At 34.5% G+C, this 5,747-nt stretch overlaps 1 protein-coding gene across 5 annotated transcripts in view; it reads right to left on the reverse strand.

Annotated features, from left to right (window-relative positions):
• LOC106878549 (uncharacterized) overlaps positions 1-5,747 on the reverse strand; it is a 319,929-nt gene that overhangs the window by 195,668 nt on the left and 118,514 nt on the right. The gene's annotated exons all lie outside the window — the stretch shown is intronic.

Genomic DNA, 5,747 nt, shown 5'->3' on the forward strand with positions numbered 1-5,747 from the left:
ATGATAATATATATATATATATATATATATATATATATATATGTATATATATATATATAGTGTGTGTGGGCGTGAAGGCATGTGGTTTAATGGTTAGAGTGTTGCACTCACTATCACAAGATTGTGGCTTCAATTATCAGACCGGTGAAACATTGTGTTCTTGAGCAGAACACTTCATTTCATGTTACTTCAGTCACTCAGTCCACTCAACTATAAAATGAGTATCCTGCAACAAACTGGCATTCTGTTAAGAGGGTATGTTGGCCTACCTGCCTAGCCAATGAGGTGACATCATTCAAAACTTACAACAATGTGAAATAGCATCTTATGACCAGTGGTATATCACAACATCTGATAGCACTGATATATAATTATCATAATCATGATTTAGCATCTGTAATCCATGGATGGTTTGATAGGATCTGACAGGTCAGAGGAATAAAAGAAACCATTTTGCCTTTAGGAGAAAAGCTCTGCCATGAATTGTGTTAGCTGTTTTTTGCCAATAAAACCTCAGTCTCTAGTCCAGGGATTGCAACTTTACAATTATTTCATTTCAGCCAATCCCTAAAGGCATGGAAAAATCAATCAAGTACACAGGAAGAAAATTTCCTAAATTTCACAACCTTCTTGCTTTCAAAACCCTCTTTAATTTCATTTCATTTGTTAAGATAACCCACTGCATTCTGAATCTAGTCAACTCTGATTTGTAAAAGTTAAGTTAGCATTAACATATTTCATGCAGGAAGTATCTATTAGAAAGTTAAGAAGAAATGATTGTGTGGTGAGGGAAAACACAATACTAGTCAATAACTGATGTCATTCCAGTGAGTACAAGTATGGGGAATAACTCAAGATATGGTTAAATCTCATTAATGACCTCATCAGCCAAAACAGTATTAGAACAATCACTCATAAAAACACAATATTTAACACTGGCCAGTATAGAAAAATAAGAACATCATCAACATCATTTAACATTCATTGGCCATGCTGGCATGGGTTGGACGCAAGCTGGGGTCATCAGACTCTAGTATGATTTAGCATGGTTTCTACAGTTGGATGCCCTTCCTAACACCAACCACTTTACAGAATAGAAAACACTGAGAGGATAAAATACTTTCAAGCCACTGCAACCAAGTGGTGTTTCACCATGGCATGCCAAAAATTTCTGCCTCCTATTAGCTTTTTGAATACTCAATTTCATGTTGTGTGCTTCTCCTAATAATCAATAGTTGAGGGTCTTTTTTGTCTTCTGCAAGGGTATAGAAGTTTCTGAAATATAACATCTGGTATGACCTGGTTTTCCAGCATGATAGCAGTGGTTAGTAAACCCTGCCATGCACTGAACGACAATAGCAAAGAAGAGTGAAAAGTACCCATAAATATACTTTCTGACCTTGTGCTAATAAAACATACAAGAGAAGCTATTCATATTTATTTTTCATAAAACAATTTTACTAAACTATATTTTCTAAATGTCATTTCTTAGACATTAGTATCTTAAGTGTTAGTTGTCTTAAATTTTCATTGCCTCTTAAATACCAGCTGTCATAAATACTAATTATCTTAGACTCAACAATATAATCTTTTTTTATAGTTTATTCAGAGAAGGCAAAATACTGATGACTTTTACAGGCCCTCTAAAACTAGTTGGAGAAAAAGAGGAATTAACCTCAAATCTGATCTGAGAGCTTGCAAGAGAAGGTTTCTTGATAAATATGCACAAGGGCCAGGGACTAATATTAAACTCAGTAAGAGATTATGTCTACAACTTCAATTACTCAAGCTTCATTTGGAATAAGTATGAATACATTTTGCTATATTCACAATTATTACTTTGTGTATATGTAAATGAAAGAGTTTTTGCATAGGTGTGTGTAAGTGTGTTTGTTTGTGTGTGTATATCTATGTTGTTGTTCATCAGGCCACTTCAGTCCTTAATCAAGCAAACCTTCCAAACAACATGTTCAGTCCTGCTGCATAACACTTTGAGCAAGATACTATCACTCCAAGCCAAACAAAGCATTGTGAGTAGATTTAGTAGGCAGCAGTGGAATAAAGAGGTGAGTCTTAATTTCTTTGTCCAATATCATTCTATGTTATTTTAAACAACATAGAATGATATTGCATTTCGCTTCTTTTAATCAATTTTAGATTATATATAAGTTTTTAGGTGAAAATATTTTTTAAATACTTTCTATAATTCAAATTTAATAGCTAGAGTTCTACAATGACTTATTCCGAAGTCGTGGGCATTTTAACACCTGAAATTTAAAGACACATTATTCAATTTGTTTACAATTATATTGTTTTAAATGTGTTATCATGTTTAAGTATTTTAGTGAGTTATTTTCATTATGACTTGGATGTTTTAGTCATTTTTATATTATCTTATACTATGTATATATTTTTAGATGAAATATTCATTTAAATTTATTTTCTGTAATTAAGGTTTATGTAAAATACACCATTTCAAGCGTGGCCGTTGCCAGTACCTCCTGACTGGCCTTCGTGCCGGTAGCACATAAAAGCACTCACTACACTCTCGGGAGTGGTTGGCGTTAGGAAGGGCATCCAGCTGTAGAAACTCTACCAAATCAGATTGGAGCCTGGTGTAGCCATCTGGTTCACCAGTCCTCAGTCAAATCGTCCAACCCATGCTAGCATGGAAAGCGGACGTTAAACGATGATGATGATGATGATGATGATGACATGTTGAGCAATAGAAGGTTATTCCCATATCATGCTTTTTTAAGATGGTTGGGGCCTGAATAGATAAACTGATATGTTATTCTGCTAGTTTACTTGTGTTTTTTTACTTATGTTTTTGTGTTTGAAATATATCTTATAAATTGTGGAGCAGCAATGTCAATTGGTCTATGTTCTTTAGTTTATCTGTGTTGGTTATCCCTTAGGTTGTTTTCTGTTTCATGTATTAGTAATCTGAGCTTTCAACTAGATTTAATAAATTTTGTTCAATATGTTTAGTTCACTAGTATGTTTTAAATTCTATAATTCTTTGAGTAGCAATGTCTTTATGAAGGTATTCTTAATGATATTTTATATGCAGTATTTCTACTTTTTAAATTTTTATAGCTGTAAGTATGGTACATTTTAGAGATTTAATGCTTGCATTTGTAATAAACAAATGTAGAGCTAATGGACATATTACGCAAACATTTGCTCCTGCTTCCTGTCTATTAATTCCCAGGCAGCTTTTATGTTTTTAACGCTCTTGACATTGCCAGTGCTGAAACCATAATGAAGCCTGTTAGGCAGCTGATGATGGGAGATCATTTGATGTACTTGTTGCCTGTAAATCTTTTGTATCTCGTGGTCTCATTGTTCTAAGATGTCTTTTATTCTTGCAGAGTTGAACTTGTTAAAGAGTTATTGATTTATTGGTTTATGGTGGTTTGTTGTTTATATCATACCATACATTAATATTGCATGATTGTCCCTCATCAAGATTCTAATTCTGGTAAGGGCCACACTTGCTTAAGAGTTTTTAGTTTAGGTAGGGAGGATTTGTTGCACACACACACACACACACACACACACACACATATACATACATATATACATGTGTGTGCTTGCATGCATGGATGTGAGCGTGTGGAGGTGCAAATATATTTGTATGCGTGTTTCTGTCTCTTTGACTTGACATCATGCAAATAGTAGTAAACAGACATCACTATCATACAAGCAGTCTTCCATTTCCAATCTTCTGTGAAAACATGTTCAGCCACAGAGAGATATTACCTTGTTTTGAAACAAGTAAGTTTGGCAACAGGAAGAGCATCAACAAATTTTGCCTAACCCATGCAAGCATGGAAAAGTGGACATTAAAAGCAATAATGATGATAAACAACAGTTATTTCTGTGAAAATGTATTACTATTTGAGTAAATATAGATGAGAACCAATCAAGTTCAATAAACAACAAAACAACAAAGGGCAAGTTCTGAAATTGCAAAAGATCTTCCAAGGAGAATCCCTCTAATTAGGTGTTCTTTAGTCTGGAAATGGTTAAAGAAGAAATCAGCCAACACATTCCATGACAATAATATATGGCATCAGTTAGATCTGTAGTCAGATGTGTAATTCATTGATTTTTCTGCAAGTCCTTGTTATCTCAGGCTATGTCTAATTATCTCATTCTATGAGATTCTCTGCTCCAATTAATCATTCACCAGTTTGTAGCATTTTATCACCCATCATGCTTCATTCTTATTATATATTTAAACTAACAACAACTATAAGAGAGAGAGAGAGAGACAGACAAAGAAAGAGAGAGGTGGGAAGGGAAGGAGAGAGAAATAGCAGGAGTCAAAATGAGATTGAGAGGAACACAGTGAAAATAAAGAGAAGAAAAGAGGAAAGAGAGAAGGAAAAAAGAGTGAAAATAAAGGGAGGAAAAGAAGAGGAAACAAGAGAGAAGGAAAAAAGAGTGAAAATAAAGGGAGGAAAAGAAGAGGAAACAAGAGAGAAGGAAAAACAAGAGTGAGATACAAACAGAAAATACAAAACAAAAACTGAAGAGGGAGGATGAGAGAGAAGATAGAGAGATGTGAAACTTAACACTCAACTCAAACGTAGAACCATTCAACATTGTTATTATTGTTTTCCCCTGACAATGGATCAGAAGATATAGTGTTTAACCAGGTAAAGAAAAAAAACATATAAGGTTAGGTAATATAACAACCCTGTATGATGTTGTAGCAGTTGTGCTGTTTGTATCTAATAGACATGAAATTGTTTGTATTACTGTTGTCTTTTAGCCCAGGGCAGTCCTGACCAAATGGACCTTTTGGTAATGACCATCCACCATTTTAGGCACAGAAGTAGGTGCAGGCTTGGCTAGCTGTGTGGACAGGAAGTTCAGTTAGCTGCCATGTAGCTTCAGGTTCAGTCTCACTATGTGATGTCTGGGACAAGGGTTGACCAATATCCGGTGAGTCAATCTCATAAAAAGAAACTGTGTGGAAGCCCATAAAACATGTGTGTATGTGTGTGTGTGTAAAAGAGAGATACAGAGATATCTGTACTCATCCACCATCCACCTTTGCTGATTGACAACAGTGTTGGTTATGTTCCTTTAACTTAGCAGTCCAGCACAAAGTGACTGCTAGAATAAGTACTAGACTTAAAAATCAATACTGAAGTCAATTTCTTTGACTAAACTTATTTAAACTGTGCTCCAGTATGGCCACAGTCTACTGAATGAAACAACTGAAAGAATCAGAAAACAGCAGTCTGGACTATATTATCCAGTGTGTAATTACATTCTTAAGATAGTATATTATTTGAAGGAAATTTGGCAGTTATTTTTAGCAAGTTGAACAGCTACATTGTGGCTCCCTTATTGGCCTGTAGAGGTGTTGTTATTTTTCAAAGTTTTGTTATAGTAGTCTGTGTTGATTTTGTTGTAGTTTAATCCAGATCAATCATCTGAGATCAACAGCATTGAAGTCTAGGACATTATATTATTATTGTCCGGCATAGCATATCTAGAACTGAATTATCCAACGTGATTTGGGGAAGATGCACCTGCTATTTTTAGCAGGTCAAGCAACTCTATAGTGACTCTATTGTTGGAACAGAGCCACAAAACTACGAAAGAATTGAAACACTGAATTGAAAAGTATTATTTTTCTCCATTCTGGAATAAACATTTACATGTAACCTAATAATATTCATTAAGACACCTTTTTTCTTTGACTTTTTCTTCTTTTTTTTTTAGCT

This window comes from Octopus bimaculoides, chromosome 2 (genome assembly GCF_001194135.2).
Source record: "Octopus bimaculoides isolate UCB-OBI-ISO-001 chromosome 2, ASM119413v2, whole genome shotgun sequence".
NCBI classification, from domain to species: Eukaryota; Metazoa; Mollusca; class Cephalopoda; order Octopoda; family Octopodidae; genus Octopus; species Octopus bimaculoides.